Raw genomic sequence first — 17,243 nt, 5'->3', positions numbered from 1 at the left:
AGGGTTGCTGGAGTGGGGGGTGAGGTGGGAGGGATGGGGTGACTGGGTGATAGACACTGGGGAGGGTATGTGCTCTGGTAAGCGCTGTGAATTGTGCAAGACTGTTGAATCTCAGATCTGTACCTCTGAAACAAATAATGCAATATATGTTAAGAAAAAAAAAGAAGAAGAAGAAGGTAGCAGGAGGGGAAGAATGAAGGGGGGGAAATCAGAGGGGTAAACGAACCATGAGAGACGATGGACTCTGAAAAACAAACTGAGGGTTCTAGAGGGGATGGGGGTGGGAGGATGGGTTAGCCTGGTGATAGGTATTGAGGAGGGCACATTCTGCATGGAGCACTGGGTGTTATATGCAAACAATGAATCATGGAACACTACGTCTAAAACTAATGATGTAATGTATGGGGATTAATGTAAGAATAAAAAAATTTAAAAAATAAATAAATAAACATCTGGAGCAAGGATAAAAAAAAAGCTCTTTGAAAATCACAAAGCATGGTAAAAATAAGAGGCATATTGATCCCTAGAAAAATCACCATCATCCAGTTCTAGAAAATTCTTTACTTTGTTATTTGATTTTTTAAAAAGATTTTATGTATTTATTTGACAGAGAGAGACACAGCAAGAGAGGGAACACAAGCAGGGGGAGTGGGAGAGGGAGAAGCAGGCTCTCCGCCAAGCGGGGAGCCTGATGCGGGGCTCGATCCCAGGACCCTGGGACCATGACCTGAGCTGAAGGCAGACACTTAACTACGGAGCCACCCAAGCACCCCCAGCAAGTATTTAATGAATGCCTACAATATGATGGACACTGTTAGATAATCGTGATCACAAAGAGAAAAAGTTATGGTGGCTTCTTTTAAGGGGTCTATCCTTCATGAAAGCACACTTGTTAATTATGCTTTTGCCTTAGTCATAAATACTCTCTATTTACTTATCTATTCGTTCAACTTGTATCTATTGACCACTTATTATGTGCTAGGCATGGCTCTAGATGAATAAATAAAATTTCCTGCCATCATGGAGCTGGCATTCAAGTGAGGGGAGATAGACAATCAACTAATAAGTAAAATATACATCAGAATGTAATAAATGCTATGGAGAAAAGTAAAGAAGAGACAAGAGGTAGAGGGCTGGGGGGAAGGTGGAAGTGGCACTTTTAAATGGGCAGGTCAGCTAAAGACTCACTGACAAGATGACTTTGAATCCAGACCTGAAAATATCTATGAAGCTATGTGGAGAAAGACCATTGGTAGTGGACCAACCATTGCGAAGATCTTGAGGAGAGAGCATGCCTGGAGGGATAGCAAGGAAGCTGGTGTGGCTAGGGCAGAGGTGGGACACCTGAGGTAGTTGTGAAGACTTTGACCTTGACTCTGCCTGAGATGGGAATACATTGGAGGGTTGTAAGCAGAGGAGGAGACTTTAAAAGGATCATCTCGGCTGCTACATCCAAAGTAGACTTCAGGTATGGGGGTTAGAGAAGAAGGTTGAAGTGGGGAAACCAGTTAGGAGACTATTGCAAGGATTTCGGTGGGAGATAATGGCAGCCTGCACTGTGACAGAGGTAGTGAGAGTGGTCAAAGTGTGGAGAGATTATGAAGGTAGAACCCCTAGGGTTTCCTCCCAGATTAGATGTGGGCAGTGGAAGGAAAAAAAGAGAAGTCAAGAATAACACCAAGGTTTTTGACCTCAGCAATTTGGAAGGATGGAGTTAGTATTTATCTAGAGGGGGAAGACTGTGGGATTAAGTCTGTCTTTAAGGGGAAAATCAGAAATCCTGTTTTAGGATTAAGTTTTTTTTATTATTATTATGTTATGTTAATCACCACACATTACATCATTAGTTTTAGATGCAGTGTTCCATGATTCATTGTTTGCATGTAACACCCAGTGCTCCATTCAATACGTGCCCTCTTTAATACCCATCACTGGGCTAACCCATCCTCCCACCCCCTTCCCCTCTAGAACCCTCAGTTTGTTTCTCAGAGTCCATAGTCTCTCATGGTTTGTCTTCCCCTCCGATTTCCCCCCCTTCATTCTTCCCTTCCTGCTATCATTCTCAGAATTGTTCCTCTCCACGGAAATCTTTAGTAAAAGGCAAAAGATTTATACGATCTGAAGAGAAACCAGAGTAGGATTAAGTTTGACATGGCTTTTGGACATGCATGTGATGCTCTATAGGCAGGGGGATATATAAGACTGGAGTTTAGGGGAGAAGTCTGAGCCGGAGATAGAAAATTGGGAGTTGTGGGGCGCCTGGGTGGCTCAGTTGGTTGAGCGACTGCCTTCGGCTCAGGTCATGATCCTGGAGTCCCGGGATCGAGTCCCGCATCGGGCTCCCTGCTCAGCTGGGAGTCTGCTTCTCCCTCTGACCCTCCTCCTCATGCTCTCTGTCTCTCATTCTCTCTGTCTCAAATAAATAAATAAAATCTTTAAAAAAAAAAAAAAAGAAAATTGGGAGTTGTCAGCACGGAGGTGGTTCTTAAAGCTGAGAGATTGCTTGATATCAGCCCAGGAAGGGACAGATGTGAGAACTGAGCCCTGGGATATACCAACATTCAAGTCTCAGGGGACCAGAAGGAAGCAACAAGGAAGACCCCAAAGAGCAACAGGATGAAGAATAGTGGAAAATCACTGGCATCATTTGGAAGAGGCACAAGATCTTATTTTGTTTTGAATTAGATTCACCAGCTTCCCAAGAGCATATTGTACTTGTTTATCAAAAACTTGACAGCAGTGTCTAAAGTGGCATTGTTTCTTTTTACAAACAAACAGCCTGTTTAGTGCTGTGTTTGAGTACTACTATTTAGAAAATCAGTTGCAAAACTAATTGTCCTTTAGGGAACTCTTTGTAGCCCACTCTAGAAGGTCAAGTGCTCTATTTTTTTTTTAACAATAAACAATCGTTGCTTGAGAGTAGGCAAACAAAATTTCCAGCCCAATTAATTAAATTTTATGTCTTGTTAAGTAAGTATGCATAAGGTGAGATTGCTCAATGGTCAGTTTTGGTGAGGAACCAACTGATATCTGGGGACACGGAAGGTCTTGAGAGCAGGAATAATGTGAATTGAGGGAAATGTCTGAATTATATCACAAGAGTTGTCTGTTCTCTTTGCGTTGAAGTTTTCCAGCTAGCGGAGTTCATTACTTGTCACATAAAGGAGATTAAGTATGTCAACACTATAGCTGAATAATAGAAAGTGTGGAGCAAAAGTATGACCAACCCTAAAGTCTGAATTTTAATTTCTAGGGAGCAGGAGAGAAAGACAGCAGAGGAATGGGGAAATGAGAGTTTTAGCATTCAGGGCCGAATTATGAAAGAGGACTGGTGAACAAAAGGGCAAAGCCAAGAATGGAAAAGGTTGATGTCAGCTCACCGAATACATCACTTCTTCAGGTTTCCCGCTCTGCTAGATACATTGCTCTTCTCCAATCTCCCCATCTTGCTAACCTCATAACTCATTCATCATACTACCTGGCTTGAGCAACTCCTTTATTTCATTGGCCAAAACATTCCTTGCTAAGGAAGGATTCCAAACCAGTTTGGGCAGCAGGACACACATGTATTCTGTATACTAGCCAGATACCATCTTCCTGCTGCCGTGTCTAAAAACCCAGGTAAGCCAGATACTGTTACTGGCTCCCAAATCCATTCTCCACCCCCCACCACTTTCCCCATAATAATTGGTGATTTTTCATCAAAAACTAATGATGTAATGTATGGTGATTAACATAACAATAAAAAATAAAAAAATAATAATTGGTGATTTTTAGCAAACATAAGACCACTCAGAGTAAACATTACTTTTCTGAGGCTCCCTTCCCATTTCTTCTGACAACATACTCATTTTGAGATTCACAAAAAATGGGGCCTCTTTCATGAAGCCCACTCTGATTCATGTACCTGAAAGATGACTTTGCCCTTCTGTGAATGCTCATGGGATTTCATCTGCACCACTGTTGTGACATTTATAAAAATGTCAGATGTACATTCCCTAACACATCCACTATCTTGTCAACTCTTCAGACACATGAATTGGATTTTGTGTTTGTGAAATCAAGTATTTTGCAGGTAGGAGGCACTCCATCAATATGTTTTTTGTATTAAATTGTGGAAGTAGCTCCTTTCTTACTCTCCTCCCACGGGCTTTGGTCCTCACTCTCCTTGTGTGTCTGTGTATGTTTTTTTTTCCCCTAAACTTTATTTCTGGTGGAATAAAGACAATATAACTGAACTTGAGCAAATGGAACTTAACAAGGTTCCGCTTTCTTTGTCATTTTTAACATAATCTTTGCCAAGCGAAGGCTCAAAATCATTATTTAACTACTCATATTTTGATTTAAGTCATTGGTTGAAAGAAGTTTCCTGAACACATACTCTCATCACGACTCTTTTTTTCGGGAACCTGTGGTAGGCCCCTGTTCCTTTCTGCATCAACTCTGAATTCCACTGACTTGTTTTTCAGTTGATTCCTTCCTTCTTTCGGACAACCTTCACTTGTTATCCAAATGAATTGCCACCACATCCAAAGTGAACCTTCACTCCTATCAGGTTCAACTCCTTACTGCCCATAAAACAAACCTGGTGAGCTCCCACCTGTGTTATTCTGTTTATTCTCTTCCTCCAGCTGAGACAACTCATTACTCTAAGTCTCTTGCTGAAATGCTGTTCATGTCTTTATGGCCTTGCTTAATGCTCACTGCCTCCTTTTAATTTTACTTGAGTCTACCAGCACCTATTGATTACTTTCTTTTCTCAACTTCTTTTGCATTTAGAATGTACCGTGGTTCTTTTTTAATATAACTCCACCTAAAATGATCTCTACTGTTTAAATCTTGTATCCTCAGTTAAACCATAAGCTCTTTAAATGTGGGAATACATATATTTATATTTAATTATAGTTAGTTATATAATCACCAAAAAACCTAGCCCAGGGCTCAGTCCAGTAATAGCTATTCAATAAGTACTTATTGATTGATGAACTGATTAGAGAGATATATTCTATAACTTTGAGTTGAATACACACTAATTTTTTATTCTTTTCTGGAAAATGTATTTGCATAATGTTTCCAGCTATACATGTAATTTTATTTTTCACATCACTTTGAAATAAACTGAATATTTATTTATTTATGTCACTCCATTTTCAAGTGAGTACCAGGTGTATGCTAGCTCCACAATGAAAATAAAAAATACACATTGACAATTGTCTCTTGAAAATTCAGTTAACATACAAAATTAGCTTGGAGTTAGAAATTGGAGACAATTTGAGAAACTTTCAGTTTTATACTATTTAGAAGAGCCTAGCAATCCACTTTTGTCTGAAATGAAGCCTTGATTTTATTGTCAGCATATTCTATTGGATAATAATGTACCCTCAAACGTTTTTGTATCCTCCAATTTTTGGAAAAATGAAACCAAATGAGTGAAACTGACTGTGAGAAAGGGTATATGAATATAAATTACCATGTAGAAATAACATGGGGACAGATGGCGGCTACACGTCTGGTGAACAGAGCATAAACTTGTTGAACCACTGTACACCTGAAACTAATGTAACATCGTGTGTCAACTGTACTTAAATACAAAAATTAAAAATTACAATGTAGAGAAATGCAACTGCACTGAGATAAGTTTCTGTCAGTGCTATGCTAGAAAGTATTGACTGTTGTTGGAAAGCAGTCCTTCAGACACTGCTATAATGATGCAATGGTGCTGATTAATAAGTATTCCTCACTGAAATACTTCTTTTTTAAATTTTATTTCATTATGTTATGTTAGTCACCATACATTACATCATTAGTTTTAGATGTAGTGTTCCATGATTCATTGTTTGTGCATAACACCCAGTGCTCCATGCAGAACGTGCCCTCTTTAATACCAATCACTGGGCTAACCCATCCCCCCACCCCCCTCCCCTCTAGAACCCTCAGTTTGTTTTTCAGAGTCCATAGTCTCTCATGGTTCGTCTCCCCCTCCGATTCCCCCCCTTCATTTTTCCCTTCCTAGTATCTTCTTCTTCTTCTTCTTTTTTTAACATATAATGTATGATTTGTTTCAGAGGTACAGGTCTGTGATTCAACAGTCTTGCACAATTCACAGCACTCACCATAGCACATACCCTCCCCAATGTCTATCACCCAACCACCCCATCCCTCCCACCCCCCTCCCCTCCAGCAACCCTCAGTTTGTTTCCTGAGATTAAGAGTGTCTTACGGTCTGTCTCCCTCTCTGGTTTCATCTTGTTTCTTTTTTTCCTCCCTTCCCCTATGATCCTCTGTCTTGTTTCTCACTAAAATACTTCTAAAGGCCTAGAAAGTTTACTATCTTCAATATGAAAATATTCTCTTGTGGATCTAATTTACATTTCAGATATATTTATATACACTTTTTAAAAGAATTTTTATTCATTCATTTGAGAGAGAAAGGAGAGGGCACGTGAGCAGGCAGGAGGAGGGGAGGAGAAAGAAAGAACCAGAAGCAGACTCCACACTGACGGCGGAGCCTGATGCAGGTTTCCATCCCAGGACAGTGAGATCATGACCTGAGCCGAAACCAAGAATCGGGTGCTTAACCGACTGCACCACCCAGGTGCCTCTAAACACTTTTAATAGAGCATACAAAGGTGAAAATATATTTTTAATCACAGTAAGAGTAACAACAAACTCAGAATTCACAAGATATAAATTAATCAGACTTTACTGGCTACTAGACACAAAGTGTTCAACACATAATTCTTTTTGTTTTTCAAAATATGCTTGTGAAACTTCCATAGCTTTTATACAACATATCTGATTAAGTGACAAAAAGAAGAGAATATTTTCTTTTTCTGGTAGACTAAGCCTAAATTCATATTATCACTATAAAAGAAAATTATTAGAAAATTGGCAGATTTCTACTATCAGCCTAGAAACGTCATAGTTCAAGCTTGGCCTCTGGAGGTCATTGATCAAGCTGGGCAAGCTATCAACACGGCTTATGGTGTTTTAAGTAGCTGTTCTGGAGTTGCAAATGGTATGTAACGTTTCCAATGCGGTTAAGAAATTCACTGTTGGAAAAAAAAATTATGCTAACATATGACAAATTTTCAGCAATAGGAAGAAGAAAAGAACTGTTCTTTGTAGCATTTATGGGTCATACTCATCTGTTAGCATTTGTAGAGACTGGATTAATCAGAGACCTGATTAATTGGAAAAAATTCAAAAGCATGTATAATTTTCACCTTATAATAAGTCAAGGGCAACCATCTTACCGTCCTTTGTAAGACCACACAGCCACATTTATGAATATGATTCATGCCATTTCAGATCAGAATTTTAAGGGTTTTGGTCATGGTCATTAACAAATTTGCATAACAAATGATTACTTATTCTGATAATGCGTTGTTAGGTATTAATTTAAAACAATATGGAGGCAGACTAAGTTTCCAAGCATGAAAATATGTAATATTCCAAATTAATTAAAATTTGGAAATATCACCATTTCATTTTAACCGGTAGTTCTAAGGTGTATATTTCTCTTAAAGCAACTGGTTTACAAGACTCTAAAAATGATTAATTGTGTTGTATAAGGCAATGCCACACCTTTTCTCAAATTGATCTTAAGTATGTGTTTCTCAGCTTATCCTCAAGGAGTCTCTGACATGTTATTACAGTGATTTCCGATATTAGCATAAAGGGAAATACTGAAGACACACAATTGTTTCCAGGATTGATACTCTCCGGTATTTTTAAGTGCTCTTTGCTTATTTTGGGGGCTTTTTAAATTTGGAACCAATTACAGCTTGGACCTGTGTTTGACTATATTTGGGCAAGAATGTGTTATTTGCTAAGAAATTTAAGTTTATTAGCAATTTAATGTAATTGTTAAAGATATTTTAAATTTCACTTCATCTTTCCAACCTTGTCTTCTAATGAAAGTTGTTGTTTTTTTTTTTGAGCTGATTATTTGTCATTTGAGTCTAATAATCTAATTTCTTTTCATTTGAATAAAGAGAGAAAGCCAACACTAACGCTTGAAAACCTGGAACTCAGGAGTGAAACCAGGATACCCATATCTTTGTAGCATATTAGAGCATGTGTAGAGGACGCCTCCAGAATGGCGCCCAGTGAGTAATCATCTGGTTAACGTGCCCGTGGGTAGCCCCTTGAGTTTGGCAGAGCTTTGTGACTCATTTCTAATGACTAGAGTATAGCAAAGTGATGGTGTGTCACTTCCAAAATTAGGTTATGAGAGCCTGTTGCTTTCCTTTTAGGTTACCTGTTTCTTGCTCTCTCTTAAATTCCTCGCTCTGAGGAAAGCCAGCTTCCATGTTGTGAGCTGTGCCATGGAGAGGCCCATGGACTGAACTGAGGGAGGCTTTTGGTCAACAGCCAGGGAAAGACTGGGGCCCTCAGTCCAACATCTCACAAGGAATGGAAGCCTGCTAACACCCACACAAGCAAGCTTGGAAGTGGGGCCTTCAGCCCAGGTGGACCTTGAAATGGTTGTGGTCCTGGCCAACAGCTTGACCACAGTCTCATGAGAGACTCCAAACCAGAGCCACCCAGCTAAGCAGCCTGCAGATTTCTGACTCTCAGAAACTGTGAGATAATAAATGTTTGTTGTTTTAGGCTGCCCAGTTTTGGGATAATTTGTTATGTAGCAATAGAAAGGTAACACAGAATGTAACTTCTGACACTTTAATAAAGCCCATTGGAAGGAGGCCCAGAAGGACCAATTTTAAACTATATTCTACTCCATAACTAGTAGTGTCATAGAATATATAGAGTAGGAATTCACCAAAACTCAGCTATAGCATCTTATATTCCTTAATGTGAGATTTCACTTTCCAGAAGTCAGGAAAGAGCCTAAGCTCTGGTGTCACCTTGCCTGGGCTTCAATCTCCACTCTACTGGTATTTAAGTATGTAAATTTGGGCAAGTCAATTTGGACAAGCTGGCCTAAGACTCATTTCTTCATTTTTTAATATATGTAATGATAGTAGTGTTGTGAGAACTCAGTGAGAGAATTCATTTAAAGGGCCTGGCACCTCATACACACTTAACAATGTAAATTGCCATTATTATCACCATCAGGTCAGAGTAAAGACAGTGGCAGATTTACGAAGAATATTTTTTCTTCACAGCCTGAAAAAGAGCCACTTGCTCTTTGTAGCATTACTAGGTTCCTATTCTACAGGGAACTCTTGCTCTGCGGCCCCACTCCACCTGCAGAGTCTTGCCCCAGACTGGAAGCTTCCCAGGAGCCATTTTCCAAGCTGGCAGATAATATTCCTTCAGAGCATCTGGGTGATTCTCTTGCTGCCAAGTCAGTTAAAAACATGAGTAGCCATCTAATTAGCAAATTCTAAAGTGTCTATAAATGTGTGTTTCATGAAATGTAATCATAAGCAAAGATTCAGCCTCATGGCTTTATTATCAGCAGATTTTTTACCCCAAATAGTATTAACCTGCTTCATCATCTACTGAGCACAATTCTCCTAAACGTTTTCTTTTCCCATCCCCCGCCCCGCATCTCACCCTCAAATCAAACCTGCTGTCAAAAGCATTATCAGCATTGATCATATTAAAAAGAGTGGGGCTGCAGAGCAAACTTTCCCCACTGTCCACACTTCCCTCCACCCCCTGGGTTGTGGTCCTATCTTAAATAATCTCAGATAACATCGCTGACATTTGGGTATGAGTTTCTCACCTTGCTATACTGCTTATCGATGTTTAAAACATTTTAATATGCATTTATCTTCCCTAAAGTATTGGTGACAAACACTTCCAGTTTAGTCCTATGATGTGTGTGATTCTTATCACCACAGTGAGATGATTTAAGGCCAATACTGAGCATCCATCTTTTATATTCACCCTAGTCTCAAGTTTATGGCAAGCATATGGAGGAAAGTCTGTATTTTTCCAGGGAACAAAGCAGAGGCTTATGTTTAGGACCAACTTAAAATATTTTTTAAAGTTGTTTTATAGTTATGAAATGTTTAACCCCAAATTTTACTTTTGGTACACTATGTTTTGACAGTTTTTATAATGTGGGAGATAAAAATGTTTGGTTTTTTTTTTTTAAGATTTTATTTATTTATTTGACAGAGAGAGAGAGACAGCAAGAGAGGGAACATGAACAGGGGCAGAGAGAGAGGGAGAAGCAAGCTCTCTGTTGAGCAGGGAGCCTGATGCGGGACTCGATCCCAGGACCCTGGGATCACGACCTGAGCCGAAGGCAGATGCTTAACGACTGAGCCACCCAGGCATCCCTAAAATGTCTTTACTCAATAGTTTTTCTTGTTTAGCAGACATATTCTTATAATCTTATCTATTTTCATAAAGGGTTTCTGCCATGTGGAAAAAAGAGGCAGCAGAATGAAATAACAAATATAAGTAAGGGAATTAAGAAAAAAGGGAAGAAAGAGAAAAGGTAGGATCAGAAGTGAGGGTAGCACACAAAATACATGGAATGAAAACTACACTTTCAGGACGAAAGCCACTCATTTGCTTAAAGCATTTTAATAGTCAAGAGGAAAAAGGAAACACCAGTGGTTAGAATTCCCAGTGTCTGGATGATTTAGAAAAATCACACCATCATCAAAATCACCAGTAGAAGCCAGTGTCTTTGGAGAAGCTAGGAATTTGTGGTTCTGAGACTAAAGAAACTGATCTTGTTCTAAGCTTAGTTTATCAACTGTGAGGAAATCATGCATGCTTTACAGTGCTTTATTTTGAGTTACCTAACTTTGTAATATTCTTTATTTTTTTTAAATTTTTTTTAAAGATTTTATTTATTTATTTGAGAGAGAGAGAATGAGAGAGCACATGAGAGGGGGGAGGGTCAGAGGGAGAAGCAGACTCCCTGCCGAGCAGGGAGCCCGATGCGGGACTCAATCCAGAGACTCCAAGATCATGACCTGAGCTGAAGGCAGTCGCTTAACCAACTGAGCCACCCAGGCACCCCTGTGATATTCTTTATTGAAATAGCTGGAGACAAAAACCAAAAAGAGAAAAGCCAACACCAAGTGGTGTTAATAATGATTTAAATCATTTTCATAAAGAAGGGACAATCAACGCAGTGCCTATTTAATCACTCCAGAACGACCCTACCTCTGCTAAGGGACACCAGCAAAATAGACAGCCAGTTCCTGCGTGTGTTTCTTCACTGCATTCCCTAGCTGCAAGGGAGGCTGGGAAATGTAGTTTTCAGCTTTCCAGTTTCAGCTACAGGAAGGTGCAGTAGAAGGAGGTTAGGAGAAAACCTGTTAACAAGTCTACAATAGCTACCTCAGCAATTTAGTCCTTTGGATATTCATTGGTCTAAGAATAGGTATGGAATCCAGTCCTGGCTGATGAAATGTGAGGAGTAGTCTTCTGGCAAGGGCTTCCCTTCCTAAATAAAAAAACAAAACTTCTGAAGGAAATCATTCTCCACCCACATCCTTCTTCCTGTCTGGAACACAGATGCAATGCCTGGCAATGTAGTAGCCATCTGGAGACCATGAGGTAACAAGCATGAGAATGAAAGCCAATACATTAAAGATGATAGAAAAGAAAGATGGAGTCCGGGTCCCCAGTGGCATTGTTGAGCTCTTGTACCAGGCTTGGCTTGCCTACCCTTGGACTATTTTTATGAGAGACAAATAAACCTCTTTGTCAAAGCTACCATAGTAGAGTTTTCTGTTGTTTGCTGCTGAATGCATTCCTTATACGGAGTCTATTACAGTAGTCCGGGCTGGGGCAGGACGGGGGTAGTTGTGATGATGGCAAGAAGCGGTTGGATTCAGGATATATTTTGGAAGTAGAACCACCAGGACTGGATGAAGGGTTGGCTGGGAAGGGGGTAAGGGACGGAAGGAATCAAGGATGACTTCTAGGTTCTTGGCTAACTATGGCTGATGGAAATGTGTGATCTTTTCTTATTCAGAATGTGGGAAAATTCCTTCTCCCACCACTGCAGAAATAGCTAAGGAAGATAAAAACATCTTCGTCTTTGCTCCTTAACACCTGTTTTCCATTGAGCCTAAGGAAAAATTGGGTTAAACTCATGTTAAATAATGCAAGAAAAGATTGGAAATACCTAACATTTATTCTGAATACTGTAACTGGAACATACAATAGACTCTCCAAAGCCTCCTTATCATCAAAGCCTTCTTTCCCATCGAAGTCCAGGTGTACAAAAGTAAACCCTTACTTCAATCCTTATGTTCTGTTTTTTATTACTTGCAGGAATAGACTATTATAATACTAATACTTCTGAAGAATATATTAATTTCTTGAGTCAGTAGAATAATGCTCCACAGCTGGGCCAAATAAACATTCCAAACCAGAGCTTTTTTTTAAAGAATGTATTCTTTAAAATATCTACTGTCATTATATACATATATTTTAACATTAAGTAAAAAAGAAAGATTACTTTGTATGTTTTGTACCTATTACTTGCATTGCTAAGGCTTTTCTTTTGTTAATGAGGTATACTAGGAATGTCAAATACATTGCCTAGTACAACCACAGTTGCTTCTAAAAAAGATGGATCATTCCTGCTGGCCCCCACTCCCAATCCTCTGAACCTCTTGAAATGGCAGACTTGAGGTACATGTACTACATGACCCCCTTCATCCCCTGTCCCAGCCCCAGCTGAAAGGAGAGTAAATTCATAGTCTGGCCAGAGACCCATGGCCTGACTAGGCTTGTAAGGGTGAATGAGCCATTCAGATTCTCTCTCTCTCTCTCTTTTTTCTTCCCTCTCTCCCTCTTTCTGTCTCTGTCAGGAATTTGAAATGAAAAACTTTAAGTGAATGAAGCAGTCTGCTGTGGATGGTGCAACTTTAAAATTATGAGATAGAGAAATGCCTTGAGAACAGCCAAGTAGGTCCTGAGAGGAAAATCAAGTGTCAACTTACTGACTTGAGCACAGAGAGCCAGGCCATAGTCCCTGATGATGGAACATTCCTTCGGCCCTCTCCTTCCCCTGCCCACCATTTGGAGGCAGGAGGAGGAAGCCTGGGTGCAGCCATGGTGAGAGAGGCTCAAGAGTTAACACCAGAGACACCCAGGAAGGGAGCAAATCCACCTAGATGACACCAGAGGAGACCTGCTTTCCACATAGTCTCTCTCTCACCTGACCCATACCTCAATTAGTTGAGGGAACTTCGGATAATCCCCTTTTTTTGAAATGAAAATAGCCCAACTAAAACCCAAACAGTAATGGAAGTCTAATATCTTTTATACTGTAAATTGTTATTAAAAATGATTAAAATAATATAATTGTTGTAAGCAAATAGCTATACTTTTGTTTTCTCTCCAAACCTATGCTACAGGAGAGCAAACATTTTGGGAGCGTGGAATACTTTCATGTGAATAATCCTGGACACTTTTTCTCCAAGATGAGCCCAAAACCCTACATGAAGTACTTCATTCAAAAATTCTATTCAAGGGGCGCCTAGGTGGCTCAGTAGATTAAGCGTCTGCCTTCAGCTCAGGTCATGATCTCAGGGTCCTGGGATCAAGCCCCGCATCAGGCTCCTTGCTCAGCGGGGAACCTACTTCTCCTCTGCCCCTCCCCCCTGCTTGTGCACTTAAGCTCTCTCTCTCTCTGCCAAATAAATAAACAAAATCTTTCAAAAAAAATTCTATTCCAAGTGGAGCATTCTGTGAAACTGAGGAACAATGTCCAAAGAAACTATGCAGCCTTACCTCATAAGCCTGGGCAAGATGTTGGTATAATGGGAGGGTGCAGACTGGGGCCTTGCCTAATAGCATTCAAGACAGCACGAGATTGGGGCATCCTGTGGAGGACAGCTTTGTAACCATTTCCTCAAGGATAGGTGTTGTTTTTCACCGGACAGTGGACAGTGTCCCTGGGTCCGCTACCCATTCCTCTTCTCTCCACTTCCCTTCCTCCCAAATGTCTGTTTCAACCGCACATAGGCAGCCATCTACAGTGTGAAATTATTTGAACACAGCAGGAGGAGGCTTGAAGGAATATGATAAAGTGGAATTCCAAGAAATCCAAGCTCAAGTCACACAAATCGAGATATACATACTTAATGTAAGGTGGTGAGTGTTTCAACTTCTACAGAACAGGGTTTCCACCAGGAATCTGCCACCTGGGTCCTAGGGAGAGTGGCCAAATATGCAGAAGGAGTCTTCTTCTCTCCCACACACTTCTCTGCCTGCCAGGTTCCCATAACTATGGTGATCCACAGACTGATGGGCTTAATATTTGCATTTTAAAAGAAGAGGCCAGAGGTCTCCCTTCTCCCCACCAGTGAATCTAAAACAGGTGATATGGGAGGTCCTTATGCTCTCCTTAGTCTCCTGGAAGACAAAAGAGCATTCTTTTCAGATTCTGCCATCTCTGATACTCCTTTTCTAATTCCTCCAGCTGCCTTTTTACCCAATTTAACTAATTCAAATACCATAAATTGTATGTGTGCAGAGCTGCTAAAACAAATAAAGAAAAAAAATCTTATGCCGCTTTTTTTTGCCAAGCAGAAGCAACCTGAGCCATTCTGGATATACACCCCAGCCATCACAAGCCCCATCCTCTGGAAGGAGAGTGGGAGAAGTGTGTGAGATACAGTGATCATGGGAAGTTTCTCTGGGGAGGTGTTACTTACAGGAGAAGTTGAGGGTGAGAAGCATCCAGCCATGCTGGAACTAGCATTCTAACAGAGGAAACAGCATATGCAAAGGCCCTGAGTCAAGAAAGAGTTTGGTATACTTAAGGAATTAAAACAAGACCAAGTGAGCTGCAACATACTAAGTGAATGGGAAATGGCAGGACTTGAGCTTGGGGAAGTAGGTAGAGGCTAGATTCTGTTGGAACTTGTAGGCCACGGTAATGTGTTTATATTTTAGTCTAAGTAAAAAGGAAGGCTTTGAGGAGTTTAGGCACAGTGTCATAATTGGTTTTATGTTTCAAAAACCTGTTACTACCAGTTATATAATAATGTTAAAAAATGGGCAAAATCAATCAATGGCAAAAGAGGTCAGGCCACCTGGGGAAAGTAATGAGTGGGAGGGATTATGAAAGGGTTTCTGGGGTACTAATAACATGCCATTTCTTGATCTGAGCATTGGTTATACAGGTGTGTTCAGGCTGTGAAAAATCTTTAAGCCATACACCTGCAACTGTTGTGATTTTCTGTAACATTTCTGTGAACATTTTACAAAAAATAAAAAAAATAAAAATTACAATGGCTGGATGGAGAACAGCTTTAGGGACAAAGCAGAGGCAAGACTCCATTAGGAAATTATTGCAATACTACAGAGAAAAGTCAATGATGGCTTGAACTAGTATGACAGCTATCGAGTTGGAGAAAAAGGGAAAGAGAGTACACACTGTGGAGTGAAAATGATAGAACTTGGTGATAGACTGGCTGTCAGCATTTGAAGAAAACAATGAGGTAGAGGGTGAAGCCATTCACTGAGAATGCAAGGAGAAGATCTATAGGCAGAAGATCAAAGATTCAGCTTTGGATCTATCATGTGATTTTAGACACCAATGAAGCATCAAAATGATGATAACAGGTAGATTGTTGGATAGATAAATTGGTGCTCAGAGAAGAGTTCTTTGATAGAGGTATGTTGTCATTGTAGAAGTGTTGTAATAGAAATAGTGAGAATGTTTGGGATCCTCTAGGGAAAGAGAAAGTAAAGGAGAGAGACAGGACCCTATCTTAAGGAACTTTCATCACTGAGAGTTAAGATAAAGAGGGAAGAGACAACAAAGAAGGCCAATGAGGTAGGAAAAAGAGCTGACAATCATGGTATCAATCTAAGAGGGATCACTGGTGCCATGGGGTTGTAAGGATAGAAAAGGATCCACTGGATTGGACAGCAGGGAAGGCCATTAGTAAGAATGGTCAGTAAGAATGGTCTTACCAAGGCCATTGGTAAAAATCTCAGCCACTTTATTAACTACCCTAAGCCTTCTTTCCTCAGTAACCTGTCATAAGAATGGTATCCCCGTCGCAGAATCCTTATGTATAACATACTTCATACACTTTGTACAATACTTGGCTAAATGTGAGTTGTTATATTAACTGAGTACAAATGATTGCATTTCTGTAGAATTGGTTTAACAATACCTTCCTCATAAACTTACTATGTTAATAAATGAAATAACATGGTATGTTAGAAAAGTAGATTTAAAAGAAACTATGGATAGGTCTTCACCAACCTCCATTTGAGTTCATTATAGCTGGGTACATCTGGGAATAAGAGACCAAACCAAATCTTCAAGGAAGTGGAAGACTCATTACACCCATTTTTTTTTTTTTAATGTCAGAATCCTAAAGAGAAGTAGTGGAGTATCAGTCAAAACGGAGAGAACTATGTTGCAGAAAACCTGGTAAATTAAATCACCAACATTTATTTCACCTTCTACGCAGAACATAATCTGGCTTTGGCTCCCCACAGTTACACGGCTGGTAGGGGATGCTTTGCAGATGTGCTGGGATTTAGCAAAAGTTGTCACAGGGCCAAACAAAGGCAGTGGCCCAGGATTCAGGGATCTGATACTAGTAAAGTCAGAGTCATGACGTTCTCCTGTTTTTAAGCATGTAGTTCAAGATGAGGCCAGGGAGGCCGAGGCCTTGATCAAGGCCTTCATATTCTTCATGTTCCTCATCAGGAGGTCTAGCTCTAAGAAGACAAGTATCCAGCCATCACTGGGGCTGGCCCAGCATTGAGACAATGCAGGTATTGGGGACAGTTCCTCTATTCCCTTTAACTGGAGATGGGACTAATTGGCGGGTTCTCAGATAAAACTGGCAGAAGGTCCTTTTTGGCAACCAACAAACTAAAAAAATATTACTCATTGATCTAGTTAATATAGGAAATTGGGGGAAACCCTAGCACAACTGTGTGCTGTTGCAAAGCTGAGAATTTTCCTGGTCTGTTTGATGAAGCATGCAGCTCTAGACATGTGACAGCAGGCACAGCCGAGAGGGGAACCCGGTCAGCAAATGACCAACAGGTCCCTATTCTTACTGAAGGGCAGGTGGTCAGGTGGTCATGCTGCTGGGAAATAGAGCATTGACTGCTTGCTGAGCCACCGTGTTAGCTTTCACTGGGATGTGTAGGTTATGATCAGAGACACACACAGATAAGGATCTTTTCAAAAACAGATAAACACTGAGAAAGTATGCTTAAAATGCAGGTGAGTCAAGTCAAAGTTAGGAATACAGGAGAAAAAAATTCAGCCCACAACTACAAAATAAGAAACCAGAATAAAGTCAGGTAGG

The 17,243-nt window shown here is 40.2% G+C and overlaps 1 pseudogene; it reads right to left on the bottom strand.

Annotated features, from left to right (window-relative positions):
* Positions 1 to 2,050: 2,050 nt before the first annotated feature.
* On the bottom strand, positions 2,051 to 2,138 carry LOC115939705 (U5 spliceosomal RNA; annotated as a pseudogene).
* Between the last annotated feature and the right edge of the window lie 15,105 nt (positions 2,139 to 17,243).

Source organism: Leptonychotes weddellii, chromosome 5 (genome assembly GCF_054177405.1).
Source record: "Leptonychotes weddellii isolate Sample4059 chromosome 5, ASM5417740v2, whole genome shotgun sequence".
In the NCBI taxonomy this organism is placed as follows: Eukaryota; Metazoa; Chordata; class Mammalia; order Carnivora; family Phocidae; genus Leptonychotes; species Leptonychotes weddellii.
Note: the sequence above shows the minus strand (reverse complement) of the source record. Positions and strands in the feature narration are given on the sequence as shown.